The sequence below is a fragment of the Centroberyx affinis genome, unplaced genomic scaffold (assembly GCF_046629955.1).
Source record: "Centroberyx affinis isolate AG114_WGS23_722 - 3 ecotype Tasmania unplaced genomic scaffold, CSIRO-AGI_Caff_v1 ptg001667l_1, whole genome shotgun sequence".
Taxonomy (NCBI): Eukaryota; Metazoa; Chordata; class Actinopteri; order Beryciformes; family Berycidae; genus Centroberyx; species Centroberyx affinis.
Genome location: NW_027280092.1, coordinates 696,328 through 713,926, shown reverse-complemented (window position 1 = coordinate 713,926; position 17,599 = coordinate 696,328). Strand labels below are relative to the sequence as shown.

The 17,599-nt window shown below is 43.9% G+C and overlaps 1 protein-coding gene across 1 annotated transcript in view; it reads left to right on the top strand.

Moving 5' to 3' along the window:
- The window catches only part of kcnh2b (potassium voltage-gated channel, subfamily H (eag-related), member 2b), a 230,266-nt gene that overhangs the window by 26,541 nt on the left and 186,126 nt on the right, over positions 1 to 17,599 (top strand). The window lies entirely within an intron of this gene.

The window sequence follows — 17,599 nt, the reverse complement described above, 5'->3', positions numbered from 1 at the left end:
CTGAATCATTGCATAGACAGTAACAAGGGAGGCAGGCAGAGGCACACACAGACAAACAAAATGTGACTCAAGTCTACTCGCTGAAAGACACCTTGACGAAACAGGACTTCACATGGAGTTGAAAGAAAAACACGTGTTCAGATGATAGACAGACAGGCGGTGGGACACTTACAATGAAGGAAAACCTGCCTGAAATCAAACCAGGACATTGCCGCATTCAAATATGTGTGTAGCTGCTTGGTATTGTTCGTTTACTGATACTCCACATCAATGGGGTTGCATGAAGCAGAAAAGGTAATAGAGACAATTTCCCACAAGGCAAAACAACCAATTGTGATATTTTACACTAATTGCAGGCGGTCACACAATGGAGACCGGTGTGCAAAGAATTCAACTTGTTTGACCAGCAAGCCAGCAAGGACAAAACCACTGCAGAGCTTTGTTTTCTACGCGAACGTGTCCTTTAATTTGTATGCTGCAGTCGGATTTTTTAATTGACAGACAGAGAGGCAAGCAGGAAGGCAAACACACCACCAGATAGGCAGACAGACGGGCAGAAGGAAAGACAGACAGACAGATTATGTCTGTCTACCAAGACCAAGATGGGTTAAAGCAAACTGCCCAGTGTTTCTGACACCATGTCCGATCTCATACACATCAATGATTAGTTGTGCCTTTTTAATCCAGGGAGCCAGGTGTGCTATGAAAACCCCTTCTCGTTTCCCATGTATACCAGCCATCTGTCATGGAGGCTCTGAATGCCTACAGCACCTGCCTCTTATTGGGCCACGGACTAGTAAACTAGTCTACTTTGTTGTTCCCTTATTTAAAAAAAACAGAGCCCTTCACTTGCAATGGTCAACACAGGTGGAAAAATTATGTTTCAAATGGAGAGAACAGATGGAGATTAGGGGATGGTGGGAGAGTTTGAGCTATTAGGGGGGAGTTAAATCAGCGGTTCACAAAGTGGGGTCCTTGACAGAGTTCCAGAGGTCCCCAGGAAAATGAGGAATCATTCAATTTCATTAGAATTTGAATCTACAATTAGAGAATTAATAAGAATGACTTGTTTTTTGGACGTCTCCATCTGTCCATCCGTCTGCCACGTACGATATGGGAGACACCACTGATCCGATTTTGATAAAACTTGGGGAAATTATGCATTACACTGATTGTCCTGAACGGGGCGCTACAATTACAAGTCAAACAAGGTGACATATTTGCTACTGACAGGCCCAGAGGGGGGCTGCATCATTCTTGGGGGACAGTATGTTTACTGTTGCCTTGTTTAATCACAGGTTTCACTCTCGCCACTGTTATCCCATGTGGGCATTTCTGGGACAAAATCTTATGAAATGGGGGTCCATGGCCGAGGGTGAGTCTATTTGGGGCTCGGTGACATGAAAATGTCTGAGAACCTCTGAGTTAAATTACCGACCTGGAAGACGTGTTGCACAGGAATGTGGCCAGGAACAGAAAAGCAGGAAAAGGAGCAAATGAGCAGCAGTTGTTTGTCATAAAACCTTGGAAATCAGAAGAAAAAGCCTGGCAAATCACATGCCCAGCTGCAGGCGTAAGCATCAGTTTTCCCACCTCGTATTGCTTTGAACTGACAACACCCCCCGGCACTGTGAAAAGAGTCTTGAGCGTCAGGTGGGTCTTGAGGACTAGCAGGTGGCTATCAGACAAAGCGAGTGTCCTGACAGCAATGTGCTGTGATAATGCAGCGCGCCCAGAGGAGCCGGCGGTCCTGAGCGACTGGGGGACTCTTTAGTAGCTGATTGCCTAGCAGCGGTAGCTAAGCAAAAGCACTTAGAGACCTGCAGCCTCTCTGGAGAGGTTACCGCTCTGCACCGCCGACTGCCGCGGATGATCCCACCTCCGACTAAGAGCACATAACACACACACACACACGCACACACACGCTCGCAAACACAACTGATGCTGTCAGCTGTCGCCCACACAGTAACACGTTGCATTAGGTTTTTGAACTGAAAGGAGAGGTTTTGTTGTTTTTTTCCATCACGAATGAACACGATAATCACATGAACTTGCTCTGAATGTGTGCACTTTAGTACACAATGAGAGGGAGAGAAAGAGAGAGAAAGAGGATGACTAACCTGGTGACTAGATGGGGAGCTGGATTCAGACCCACGATGCCACCAGTGCATGGTACGCACCTTAACGCAGACGTTACTGTCATGTCATATTAAAGCTTCACTATAAGCTCTCTGTGATTGGGATGTATGTCTTAAATAAGGCTCTGAATTAGATTCCAAAGCACCCAATTAAGGTGCAGCGTGATCAAATGACATAACGCCTCAGTGTTGCACTTCCAAGTCTGTGCACTGAGCTCCGTGTGTTTCTGTGTGTATCTGTGTGAGTGTGTGTGTGTGTTTCCCTTTTTTTTTTTTTTTGATGACACCCAAATAATGAATCATGACATGTCGGAGTGTGATAGCGCTGCATTGTGTGTCCGCCTCATTAGTCACCCAATGTGCTGTGCTAGGCCGCTCTGCGTGCACACACACACACACACACACACACACACACACATACACACACACACACGCACACACACACATACACACAGGACAGGCCCAAAGTCTCAGTAGAGCCACCACACTACTTCAAATCAATGTGAACAGATCAACTGGCATCTATAAAAACACACGCTGTAGGTAATGGGCTGTGTGTGTGTGTGTCTGTGTGTGTGTGTTTCTGTCTAAGGTGTAATGATAGTTAATACCCATGATTATTACCCAGCAGTGGCCCTTAAACGTTTTCACAGCTGGGGCTGAGGATCTAAATTTAATTCAGTTTTAAGGGTTCAATTTAATCTTGCCCCGGGACACTGGCAAATTAAAACATACTAGTACTCTTGTCATGTGGGGACTCATTGGAAACAAGCTCACACCCATTTTGGAGTCCCATTTGGGAGCCTTTGTATAGGCACTCTCTCTGTGGGTTAGAGTGGATGCCTGTCCCAAACCCCCCAAATTTCTCTCTGAACCCCAAGCGATGAATAGGTTTTGTGTGCCAAATCCCAGCTAATGCTAATACTAACTAATTCTAGTAGTGAATTGCAATTAACAGCATTTTCAATCTTTCAATCAGTTTTTGACCAGAGTCAGAGCTGTCATGTGAGAAATTCAGGCCAATCCCAAATGATTTGGTGTTAAATGTCAAGCTCTGACATGGGCTAAATGATCCATAGTCTGTAGTTTCAGACATTTTACTCTGTGTGTATTCGCTGCATCTTGCTTCATCTTTCCTGGAGAAACACTGAACAGTTTGGCATCTTGCTGATCTGTGCTGTAATCTGCCACACTGTGCATTTTATTTTGCTGCATATTGTGCACTGTTATGTGCTTAAGACATGCTCTGTGTGCTTCGTACATGTGCCCTCTGTCTGTATAGACCATTTGGAAACAAGTCCGATGGTTAGACTGTACACCAGGGTCAAGAACCCGTTCTTCTATATGCACCCGGGACTTAAAATGCATTTACTATGCATTACATTCTCATATGACACTTGCATGTGTAGATGATACTTTGTATGCCGATGTCATCCACTCATGCATGCACATTTGTGGATCTCATTTATGTCCACATAAAAATGCATGTCATGAACATACATGAATATGAATATACGTGTCGGTCTCTCACTCACCAGAACTTACATTAGTATTTTGCCTATTTTATTTTATTTATTTTAAATTTTTTTGTAGCAATAGGATTAGTGCCATTTCCAATTCTGAACACATGCATACGCACACACACACACACACACACACACACACACACACACATACACACACACACAAACACATCTTGTGAGCTTTGAGAATACATTTCTATGGGGAGCTGTTGTTGCTGAATGAATACAGGGGAAACACTGCACTTGAATGAATGAGGACTTGGTTTGAACAACAGTCTCAGAGGTGTGTGTGTGTGTGTCTCTCTCTCATAGAGAGAGAGAGAGCTCAATTTGAATTTGCTATCGGTCAATTGTTATCCAAAATATGTGGTCAGGGTTGGTCCATTAACCTTGAGCCCTCAACTCCCCCCCCCCCTTTCTCTCTCTCTCTCTCTCTCTCTCTCTCTCTCTGAGTTTTCCACAAACCTACATAAGCATGCAAATGTCTCCTGCTCTCCTGTTTTGCATTTGCAAAGCATGGCGACCATCTCATAAATGAGGTGATAAGAAGAGCTTTGAATTGGAGTTGTCAATGGGTTTATGGTGACTAGGTTGTGTGTAGAGGGAACATTCATAACATAACATACAGTAACGTAACGTAACATAATATTCATAATTCATATACGTTTCTAATGTTTAGTCTACATCAAACAATCAACAGCCTTTTTTTTCTTTTTACTTAATATTTTCAACAATATACTGATGCCATCTGGATATTATAGTCATTGTTTTATTAGTAGGGTTTTTTAGTTCAAAGCAACTTGGCATATTTTGAATTTGTTAGTGTAATTCTTTAAAGGTCATCTTTAAGTTATTCCTGCTGCCTTAGACAGCAGACGGTGGGGAGTTACAGGCGGTATGGGCGAGAGGGAACGTTTTTTTAAGGTCACAGCTGGACTCAAACCTATAACATCTCAAGTATATGTAGCCGACTACGTTTAACGCCATAGGTCAGGTGTTACGGTTGCTTTCGAGCGTCTGCTTCTCGTCAGTCTTGAGTTCTAGCTGTTCTGAACGCTTCCTGCTCAGCTCCACTCAGGATAAAACGTCTGACTTTTATACAAAGAGTTTCCTCACCTGACCTCTCTCTGCTCATTCTCCCCTCAAAATGTCACTCCTCCTCCCAACAAAAGGGCCAGTCGTACGCAGAACACACACTTACACACACACACACACACATACACTCACTGCGTCTCTCTCTATCTCACACACACTAACACATGCTTATGAAGATCAGCCTGTTGCCATGGATATCTGGCACCTTATCTAAGATCACCTATCTGACCTGGTGTGCTCATTTGTGTGTGTGTGTGTGTGTGTGTGTTCCCCAGAGAGCTGTGTTTGTATTGCCACCATCCCTTGTTGACCTTCTGGCCTGGTTGCTTCCTATTTTAGGCCCCTCTCATTTTTCTGTGTAGCAGAAATCTGGGGTTTCAAAGTGTGCCTGTCCATGCATTCGTGCATACATGCTTGTATGTGTGTGTATGTGCATATGTGTCTGTATTTGCCTGTGTGTGTGTGTGTGTGTGTTTGTGAGAGAGTGTCTGTGAGCGTTTGAGCAAGCATGCATGACTGTACACCATCGATCATACATGCTTGTTTGTCTGCATGTGTGTGTGTACATTTATGTATGTGTCTGTGTGTGCCCATGCATTTACGTATACATCTGTGTTTCTGTGTGTGTGTGTGTGTGTGTGTGTGTGTGTGTGTGTGTGTGTCTGTGTCGCTCCTATAATTAGAAGGCATTAATCTAGATGGCGTATTGATTTGCCAGGCAGGGAGAGCTGATAGACACTGGAGCCTTCCTTGCCACTTGAAGGACAATTAGTCACCAACCACCATGGATGCCTCCAGGCTGACACACACACACACACACACACACACACACACACACACACACACACACACAGACTGCTGATTGCATACAACTGAAGGGGAGTGTGATAGCTCTTTCCCGCACTGTTAAGTAGTAGTAATGGTGTGTGCTGTGAATGTGTGTATGTGTGTGTGTCTCTCTGGGTGTATGGGAGGGAGAAGTGTGTTAGCGCTCAGGTAAGAGAGACACATGAGGTGAGAAATAAGTGAAGATAGTTGAGTGTGTGTCTGTCTGTCTCTCTCTCTCTCTCTCTCTCTCTCTCTCTCACTCTCTCTCTCTCTTAGCCTGTCTCTCTAACTTGGGTGCTATATATCAGAGAAGGATCGCAATGGTTTTGGTATTCAAGCTTCATCCTCTGGTCTGACAGAGGGATTGGTAGCATTGAAGGTGTGTGTGTGTGTGTGTGTGTGTGTGTGTGTGTGTGTGTGTGTGTGTGTGTGTGTGTGTGTGTGTGTGTGCGTGCGCTGCCAAATCACCACTTGCATTGTTTTTTGTCACAACGCCACGCTAATCTTGACATGCATATGTATGTAAATTTCTCTCTCTCTCTCCCTCTCTCTCTGTTCAGTGTGTGTGAGAGAGGGAGGTTGTTGTGGAAAAGTCTGAGTGGAAAGTGTGTCTGTCTGTTTGGAAACCTCCACTGTAACATGAAGAGGAGTATCCTGTCCACCTGTGCATGTGTCTCCCTGGCCACGCAAGCACGCACACACACACACACACACACACACACACATACATACACCCACACACACACATACATACACAAAGACTGACTCAGACTGTCAAGTCGTTTACATACACAGGCTTTTTCAGGTTTTGTTTTGGAATAGGGTTTGTCTGGTTTTCACGACTTAGCAATTACACACTCATCAAGGAGATGGGCATTAGAATGGCATTAGAATGCAGTGACGTAGTCTACTGTGATTTTCTTGACCTTTTTCAGCATGGAGTGAAATGACTGATAGATAACATTTCAACCAATCACACACTTTCAAAGGCAGCCTGTGTGTGCGCGCGTGCGTGTGTGTGTGTGTGTATTTAACCCCAGCATCACTGGTTCTGACCCCTATACCTTCATGTCAACCAGTTAGTCACCAACTTACACCTTTATTCTTTGCTGTAATGACCCAAATTCCCCTCCCCTGATCAATAAACTTCACCTTAATTAATAAATCAGAGGTGCCTAAAAATAATATTATAAATATGTATTCTTAGCCTTGACTGTAGATTGTTTTGTCGACATAATTGCAGTGGTGCAATGGGTTTCAATCCCAGGTCTGGATGTGGGGGAGATGGTTTGCTGTGTCGGCGAACAACAAGAGGCTAACAATAAAACAGTCTGGTGTTAGACAGCAGATCTCTCTCTCTCTTCTCACTCGCTTTGACAGAGACTGGGGATTTGTTGGATATGAAAATGGCAGACATGGTGATGGATGCATGTAGCAGTGCTAGAGAGAGTTAATAGGAGCAGTGGGTCTATCTTCTACCCTTATGGTCTCATTAGCCTGCACAGCGCCTGTCCGTCTTAGCCTTTCAGTCCACATCTGTGCCAGAGTGGAGACCCATTGCACTGTGGGTAAATCCAACCAAGTAATCCAACTGGTCAGATAGGCTTTCCGGCCGTGCTTTACAAGCAGGCGAACCGAACCCAGCAGTGTTTCACGGAAAATGGAAACTGTTAGTAAGCTTGTTACTTGTGGTGACCACAGACTTAATTCTGAGTGATAGATAGTAGAGAGTAGTGTTGACAGTGATACCAAACATTGAACTTTGATACCGAAAACAGCTCCCCCAGGTATCAGGATACCAAAGGAGGGGATCAAAACAATAAAATAATCTAAAATAACATGTAACAACACTTAAACCTGTTAAAATTGCAAGTGAACTTTTTCCCATCAAATATGCATTGATATGTCTACAAAAAGTGTTTCTCAGTGCATAGTTTGCCATGTGGCGGTGGACTGGGTGTCTTTGGGTTGTGGACGGGGCGGGACATTTGGGGGCGTCATCTTGGCCTTTGGCGGCGCTGGTCGACATTTTTCGACATTTTCTGGCATTTTGTGGACCGGGCAGCTGGTCGGTTGATCGAGAGGGTGATTGACGGATTGGTCGACGGAGGGGGTGATCATTGGTTGCAGCCCTAGTCTTGTGTGTTCTTTTTTGTATAACTTTGTATGTTGTTTTTACTCTGTACTGTTTGTTATTGTGCTGTTTCTTTGCTTTGACCTGCCAAGGGACTACAGATGTGAAATAGCTTGCAGCTATAATCTGGTACGGTGCATCAAATGGTGACATTTATGTTTGAACTGTACGTTGTCCCTTTTAAATAAATAAAAAAAAAATAAAAATAATGCACAACTTCCCTTGCTGTTGTACAAATGGAGCACATGATAATCTTAAATCATCTGGAGCATGATTCTATTGTATAATGTAAGGTAAACTCATGTGTGTGTAAATCTTTAAAAAGGTTTTTACACGGATTTACATTTGTGAAGGGGAATTCTCTGCAAACTGACAATGGTGACTGACATGAAACACTACAAAATAGAGTACTGGTTAAATGTTTGTATAGTTTAGTATAGTTTATATACTAGTGTAACAGTAGTCGCAGAGAGGGAGACAGTCTGTCTTGCTTCCCCCTGTATATTCACTAGAGTTGGCTGATTGGATGAATACATCAGGGATCAGCAATGAACTGAATGCATCAGTGGTAAAAATTCCCTTTCCCATTTTCTGGATGAATACACAGAGATCAGCTATATATACGATGATAGCTGATTGACAGGAGGATGTACACTATCACCCAACCCTAGAATATTTTAGACCTTACACACACATCGGGGACTGTATAAAAGCCGAGAGAGGCTTATGGGTCTTTGCATGGTACCGGCGGGACTCATCTGATGCACCGCTCACCTCATAAAGACTGATAGACACACACAGCCGTGTTAGAGACAGTAATAGGGTGAATAGGTAGAGCGGCTCCATTCTTATAGCGTTATTACTTCATTTGCCTGCGTGGCAGCAGTCCATCATGGCCTGTCAATCAACCTCTGAGCGCCCTAATATCCGTCAGATGTGTTTCATTCTCCTCCGAGGGTGCCTGCGCTCGTATAGCCCAGCCTCTCTGTCTGTATCGCTCCTCCAGGCCGCCCAACAGACAGGCAATGGCTTTGGGCAGAATAGGAGCAGTAAATAGAGCAATGTGTCATATTAAACAATGGAGGTGATCTGAAATATGGGATATGTAAATGGTGAGAATGGTATGTGTGCGTGTCTTTGTGTGCATATGCATTCTCGGTAATGTGTGCGTTCTCTCAGTATTGTGCTCGTGTGTGTATGTGTCGTCAGGCGTCTGTGTGTGCGCATTCGTCAGTGTGTGTGTGTGTGTTGTTTATGTGTATATGAGGCTATATGAATGATAATGGGTGTTAGGCTCGATGTGAGTCCCTCTCCAGAAAACTAGCAGAGATGTGTTTCTTTGACAATGACGATACTCAGTAGCCTCCTGCTGACTGAGGAAATGGCTTTTGCTAGCACTTACTCTTTCCCTTGTGCCTGTGTGTGTGTGTGTGTGTGTGTGTGTGTGTGTCCCTAAACAAGTGCTCATCCTTGCAATTTTGAATCTATGCTGACGTCATTGTTTATGTGAGACCCCTTGGTGTGTGTGTGTGTGTGTGTGTGTGTGGCTAACAGACCTCTGGCTGATGTAAAGCAGAGGCCTGGCTCAAATGCCAAGGATCACCCTCTGCCTCTCTCTTTCTCTTTCTGTCTCTCTGCGTATTTCTGTCTCTCTCTCTCTCTCTCTCTCTCTCCCTCTCTTCATGTCTCTTTCTCTTTTTCACAATCACAGTTACACAAACACACACACTCGTAAGAGGGTGAGAGATGTAAACACTTGCCTGAGCGTACTGCAGAGCTGCTTTGACTGTCCTCGCCTGTGGTAAACCGTTGGAAGACTGAAGCACCACTAGCTTTGTTTATGTTTTGATTCATTTAATTGACAGCATTATTTTCACTCACAAATTGACTGAGTGGCCATTTGGTGCGATGAGTGACTGAATGTGTCAGCTATGTATTTTGTCAGGCTGTGGAGGTGGGGATAATTTTAATGCCGGAGAAGTGGTTGTTTTATTTTGGAACTCTTCAATTGTATTTCAGCTAATCAAAAGTAGCTTATTAGTATTTCTACAATTGTTCATAACTTGCCACAAATTGGATATTAACATTTGCACATGAACTCATCAAAATATAGAATAAATAGGAAATAAGATTCAGGATTTGTCCTTCAGCTGCCCTAAAACAGTTAAAAATAGCTAGTTTTTACAGTTGTTCCTCAACATTAGCATTTGTTTTAATTGCACTTTAACGAAAATAAAGCATGCCTGGGAAACCTTCAGGATTTGTCCTTCAGCTCCCCTACAAATTGTTTGCAAGCATTGTTAGCATTACCTACTAAATCAAATGGAACTATCCCTGAGCTAACAAGCTAGCTCATTGCTAGGACCCATATCGGTTTGCTAATGATGCTAACATGCTAGCTTTGGAACAAAAACGTTTATGTGGATTTTGACTTGAATGTGTGCTATGGCTCTGACCCTTGACCTCTTTACTGGTCCAGGAATTTAAGCTTTTTCTACTGTTGAGCTCATTGTAAGTCGCTCTGGAAAAGAGTATCAGCAAAATACCTAAAATGTAAATGCTTGGAAGTGGAACCGCTCCTGGTCCTATTTTCAGTAGGCCTATGCAGTGCCTTTGTACTGGTTGGCAGTTACTTAATATATGGATGATTATGTATGGACTAATTGTGCCGTAATTGTTTGTTCATAATTGTGAGCCAAACAATAAGTGCAGATGATGGATTTTCATCATCTCTCCTTCTTCCACTGGTGGGCTCAGTTTCTAGCAGTAGGAGGGGCTTACAGTACACAGATGCATTAGAGCGTGGGCTTGACTAACCTGTTCACGTCCCGTCAGCATGCTTTTTACTCTGAGTGTGATTGTAAAATCGAAGGCACTCTTCACTGTAGTATTCATCTGCACTGCTCTCATTTGTCACTCGCTGTTATTCTTCATAGGGAGCACTAATGCATTAAATATTCCCCCTCTCTGTCTCTCTCTGTTATTTAAGTCCTGGGGAGCGCTAATGTTGTTTGCCGCCGCATACATGTCCATTAACGTTGTGGGCCTGGTCTATTCGCTGGCATATTAGTTTCATTTCAATTATAATTACCACAGGCCCCTATTCCCCAGTGACACAGCCCCAGGAAATAGTCCGTAACATTAGCTCGGTGCCGTCATTCATTCCCGCTTTGTTTTGGCCTGGCCCGATCACCATCCCTCCCCTCATCACTCACTCACTGTCTCGCTCTGCCATTCGCTGGCTCGCTCGTCTCCTCTCTCGCTTGCTTTTTCGCAAGCTGGCTCACTCACACGCTCACTTGTTTACTCGTTTGGATGGTAATACAGTGGGCAATGTTTGGGTAGCTTATCCTCGGTTGGTCATACTGAAAAAAATATCCATCTTAACAAGTCATTTAATCTAGTATTGAATCTAAAAATCTTGTTTTTCTTAAAGTAAATTAAAAATAAAAGTGCTAGTGGGGGTGACATACAGTAAATTAACTTTGTTCCAATTAAAAATAATTATTCTAATCTAGTGTCATTTCCTCAATGTTAACGCCGTGATCCACCTTAAGATATTGACACTTCCCATTCTCTTCCTCTGATATACCATCCTCTATTTTCCTCTATCTCTCCTTCCCTCCCTCCCTCCCTCCCTCCCTCCATCCATCTTGTCATGCTCACTGTGGCATCGGTGAGGTGGAGTGAGGCGGCTGACGGCCCGTATCGACCCAGCCTTCCTCCTTCGGCGCCATTAAAATGCAAAAGTAGTTGCAGGTTAAACGTGATCCTGTCTTCTATTACAGGCAGACACTTTAACAAATAAACTTTTTCAGATAAGCAGAGCTGTTGGGCGAGAGCATTATCACGGCACTGTGTGAGCAGGGATTTGAAAACAGCATGTGCATGGCTTCCACATTAAGCCGTGTATCAGTCCACCCACCTAGCAGTGCGCTCCATGCTGTTCCCGGTAATCACCATGTACAATAAAGACAGCCTGACTTTGTCTCCTCTCACAGGGTGCAGCGGTCTTTTATAGAGTTGCTGTTAAAAGTGATTTTATTGCTTCAGCAAAGAGTTCTTCCCAAACTTTTTGTGCCTGCAAGTTAGAAAGTTCACCGATGAGAGCTGCTAAGGGGCTTCAGACCACTTTTTCGTAGCTTTTTCGTAACTTTTTCGTAATCAGATTCGGTGAGATTTGTTCCTATTTAGACAGCTATGACTAGATCAGATCTGTGGCACAAATGAGATCCTCTGCATTTGGATTTTTGGCAAATCTTAGCACCAAGATGCTTGTGGAAAACCCAGCTTTGTTCTTCTAAGCTCCTCAGTTTATGTGCAGGTTGGTTGGTGCTGCTTCTGTGATTGGTAGCGCTCATGTTTTCTATAATTAGCATTCCAACTGTTTCCACTGGAAGGGAGAGTACATTAGGCCTGTAAGGTTCTCATTAAACTTTTGTCTCAGTGTGTGACGTCTGTCCTTTTCAAAGACCGTCTCTTCACATGCTTCCAAACAGCTCCTCTACCTCCTTTGTTCATTTCTCTTTGAGTGCTGCTGTTTTAGTTGGCTGCACTCGCGTGTTGCTCAGAACCTCAAAACCAGGTTACCTGCATCCTTTTGAATAGTTCAGAAAAGGTGTCTGGGCCTTTGAACAGCGAGGCTTGGTGAGTTCAAAGTTTCTGCTGGGTGCGGACTGGACTACAGCACCGGCTCTGTTTCCTTTGAAGCTCCTGAGAACTCACCTTCAGTTTTATCTGCACCAGCATGCTGCTTCAGTGGCGATCTTGCATTATTGAAGTTCTGTAGTGGCTTTTGAACGAGTTTCTTTAGGGTAAGGAACTTCACATAGCTTGAAAAGATTTTTACAACAATGTTGCAGCAATGATGAGATGCTGAAGCTGAGCGCAGTCTGGAAGAGAGTTTAAAATATCACTGATGTTAAAAGTCCTCAACGTTCTCAGCAAGGTCAGGCACAGGTCTTGAAGTGAGACAATATTTATTTATTATATTTATTAAAGCAAGAATGCATGCATGAACTATTTTCTAGCTACTTTTAAAAGAAATCGGATCAGCGCACACTGCATCATCTCTAATGTTCTCTTCTAATGGACTCTCTTCTGCCAAGATATTGGATGTGTGTTTGTGCCACTTTTTTGGTTGATCGCTAGGGATTTCTGCTGTCATCAATAAAGATGCTCTCTTTTTCTTTCCAACTGCATTTAAAAAGATATATATTTTTGGAGGTTTTCACCAATCTCTCTCTCCAGTACACCAGTTCATTTGGGACAAGCCAACAGTAACAGACACCTTAAGTTTTTGGCTGGCTGGCTTGGCTCTGAACCCCACTGGGAGCCCGAGACTCATGTTTGCCGAGCTGATTGATGGTGTTGACATATTGTTGTGAAAGTCTGTTAGGGAGATGCTTAATAACCCAGCACAACTAATGATGTTGAACACGTACGGTATTATTACGCCTCAGCAGCCTCCATTTTCTGTATGTGTCTTTGTGTCATTGGGTGTTGTGTTTGTGTGTGTTTGTACCTGTGTGGTTGTGTGTGTGTGTGTGTTCGCGTCTTTGTATTAGTGATCGTTTGCATGTGTGTGAGAGTGAAAGAGCACATATCTGTCTGTGCATGTGTGTTTCTATGTCTTTATATCAGCGGTTATTTGCGTTTTCATGTTAGCACCTATGCCTGTGCGTGTGTATGTGTGTGTGTGTGTGTGCTGGTATTTGTACGCTTGTAACCCCATTTCACTCCCATCTGCCTTAATGGCCATGTTTGCATACTTAGCTTCATCGACTGGCTGTGATGCTATTACTCACTCTGTGGGATCGCCGCACAACACGTCAAATATTAGGTCGGGCAGATACTCCGAACGCACAAAACCGTGACAAAAACAACTCTCGACGATGATGAAACGGGGACTAGTTTCTCTCCCCTTGCTTAGGCTTTGAATACCAAGCCAATCACGTTTAATGTTGTTGCGCTGATATTTATTTGAGCACTTAAGAGGCAGGGGAAGGATAAATGGTACTTTCACAGGCTCAAGTTATTGGGTGGTATGTCTTTTCCAATGCTATTAGGACTTAATGTAGCGCTGTTCGGAGAGGGAGGATTGAGGAGGTGGGGGGTGCGGAGAGAGCGGGGAGAGGAGTGGAGGGTAATGGAAAAGGAGGAGAGAGACGGAGGAAGAGCGTGAACTACTGAGCAATAATAATGAAAGGGAAGTAGCTACACTTTTGTTCTGCATGTAATTGTTTCCACTGCTCTTTCTTACAGTTTATTTGAATTATACAGAGTGTGTCTATATATTTGGTGGATGCTTTTAACCAAAGCCCTGTGAGCACCATGGGAGTATATACAGTACAGCACAATATACTGTACATTGGATCCTATACATTTGCCTTTTAATGATTCTTTATCCAACTAAAAGATAAATTATTTATTGTATCAATAATTGATTGGCAGATTGATTGATTGGGGATTTTAGTTATGCAAGCAGCAACAGGATAGCATACACACAATATTGATGAAAGGCCAAAAGGCAGAAAAAGCAGAAGTCCAAATCAGATGACTAGACAAGTATTGAAATTATTGAAAACATGAAAACTTAGAAATAATCTAGCAAAAAATGTAAAGCAACATTCATGTGATTAAAGACTATTAATCTGATTACTTGCTAAATCCTTCTTGTCACCATCACCATGACCATGATCATTACCAATACCATCACCATTGACATTACCAGTACCATTACTATGACCATCACCATCACCATCAACATCACCATCGCAGCTGTCATCACCATAATCATCATGCAAAATTCCTCATTTGTCACCTCCACTAACTTCAGCTGCGTCAGTGCGAGCAGGCTTTGCAGTGGGAGCGTGAGAGAAGAGGTAAACAGAGAAATCGTGGGAGGCTGTATTGTTACCCTCTTTGTTCACTCTGGGCTCCCCTATTGATTTCCTAAGGGGACTCCGTCTGCATTCAAAACCACGTCTCCTAAACCCCAGGACACCCCACACCGTAATGCCTGAGTCTGACTCCAGATCAGCCAGATAACCCCCCCCCCCCTCCCCGGCGGCGGGTGAAACCCTAGCGCTGGTCAGCTCACCCGCCGACTTCAGATCAGCCAGATAACCCTTTGACGGCAGGTGAAACCTTAGCGCTGCTCGCCTACGCCTCTGGCCCCGGTGCTGTGACCGCACACGAGAGCCGCGGCTTGCCCGGGGCCCCCGTCCTCATGTATTATTCACCGCAGACAGCCAGCTAAGCCGTGGCCCCCGTAACGTATGGCTCTTATTACACAGGGGCGAAGCTGGGTTTCCTGAGCTCTGTCTTCGCCCTCAGGTCTCAGAGCGGGCCAGTGAGCTCCCCTTAATATTTTCTCCTTTATTGATACTGTAGGGAGGCTGAGAGGGTTTCACAGTAGGGGAGACACAGGAGAGATGGATCTTGAGGGATGCAGTCCTGGATTAGCAGGGGGGAAATATTAAAGGAAAAATCCCACCATGAACTACTTTTACACTCTTTACACATCGATCTGTGATGTTTTATGGCTTATACAGGAAACTCAGCCTTTTTGAGTTTTACTAAAGTTAGCTATAAAAGACAAAGGTAACCGAGACATCATGGTGGAAATAAAAGGAATACAGTTGAATTATGGTGGAGAAAGTGTGAGGGTTTTTATAGCATTTATTGCATAGAATTTACGTATTGTCTGAATGGTGGTGCCGCTTGATACATGGTTCACACACACATACAGGACTCTGCTTTATGTAAGCCAGAGGTCTGCTACACATACACACACACACACATACACACACACCCCCACACACACACGTATACACACACGCACACACACACACACACAGGCATGAATCCAGCCAGTTCAGTCATCTTGTTGGGCAATATCTCTTCACCTGGTCATGAACTTTGGCCGACCGCAGCCAATTGCTTGAACAGCCCCCGATCACTAATCAGATTAATTCACCGTGTGTGTGCGTGTGTGTGTATGTATGCCCAATTCTGAGAGTGTGTGTGACTGTGTTCTCATGTTTGTGTGCGTGTGTTTGCATATCCATGGGTGTGTGTGTGTGTGTGTGTGCACTTTATGGAGCGTGAAAGGGGGAGAGAGAGTGAAGCCTCTCCTCATGCTAATTGTGTGTGAAACGAGATCTGTTAATGCGCCGTGCCATGCTCTGGCTCTGGCATTTCAGCAAGCCATCTTTTCCCAGAATTCCTAGAGACAAGATGACTCTTTAAAAGGCTTTGATATTTTCAACACGTTTTTAGGTCTAGTCTGGGTCAACGCAAGTTTGCGTTACTCTTCAACATGAGAGAATGAAGACGTATGTCTTATTACCATATGTTGTGTTGTAATGTGACACAAAAGTGTGTCATTTTAAACTAAAGGCCATGGATGTGTGGAAAATTTGTTGTCACAAAGTTAGAATTTAAAGTTTGTCACCTGTTTGTCAGGTGGAAGGGTTAACGGTTAAATTTATGCAAGTAAAACAACTTTTGTTAAAGTTAGGGTTAAGGCTTTGGTCATGGTTAAACTTTCACTAAAAATTCAATACAGTAAAATTCATGTACAGCAATTTGTCTCGGTAACACTGGCACAGAAACATATGGAAAACTCATATAGTAACAGAAGGACCTCACGTTCATTGCAAAGGGAGAGTGGAGTACATACAGTAGACACTAGATATGCAAAAAAACATTTATTTGGTCCCTTCAATATTGAATCACCCCATATCTATTCCTAAGACATTTCCCCTATTGCACTGCTACAGTATACCCCCCACCCTCCACTGCTGAGTCCTGTGTGGATCCAGAGAACCTCTTAAACTGGCTATAGGTTACAGCCCGATGCCTCTGTCCCATGCATTATTCTATCAGTGTAAGCTAGGTCACGCCTGCCTTTTGTGTCCATACAGTACACCGTACGTACGTCAGCTTGTCTCAAATGACTCCATCTCCTTAATTGCCCCGCTGCGCTTCCCCTCCCCGCCCCCTCCCTCGAGCCTCCCCCACTTTGAATGTTTCTTCTTAACACTAAGAAGAAAGCCAATTTTGAGGGACTAAAAACTGGCCAACACATTAATTGAAGGGAGTAAATATTGCTTACTTGATTTTGAAAATGTACATAAAAATTGGGTCTAGGAACATAAAATCATTAAATATAATTTATTGATTAAGATTAAAAACAGATGTTTTTAATGGTGGCTTGGCTTTTCTTGTGTTAAGCCAGTAAGTCCCATTAAGTTAAAAAACACCTGGACATCTGGACATCTAGTTTGGCAATATCACTAGTCATCCATATGCATTTTTAGTATATCAAATTAAACAGCTTAAAGAAAAAGCTCAAGGCCATGGAGCTATTGTTTTTCTAGTCAGTGCTCCAGTCCCTCCCGATCCCCCAGCGGATCCTCGCGCTCTCGGCCGGCGGTCACGGAACACGAGCCCCGTCAAAGATCCATCGTCCTGCAGCGGGAGGGGGAAGTAGATTCAGGGAAAAAAAAAACGAAAAGCGGTTCAGGCCAAGGCGGGTCTTTCCCAAGCGGTTCCTGTAGATGTCAAGCGGAGAGAGAGGAGGAGGAGGAGAAGGGAGAGGAGGAACAAAGATATCCGATAATCTTGACGGAGGTGAGAGCAGAGAGGAAAAGGGCAGCGGAACGGAGTGAGAGAGAGAGAGAATATAACAATATTTAGGGTTTTGGGGAAAAAGTGGGTGAAGTGGGGAGAGAAGTGGGGAGGAGGAGAGGAAAGGAGGCGGGAGAGAAGAAAGAAATAAAAACCCAATAAGCTTGATAGAGTCAGCGATCTGTGGTAAAGACAAAGGGGTGGAGATGAAGGGGAAAAGACAGGGCGACCTTTGACCTTTAGAG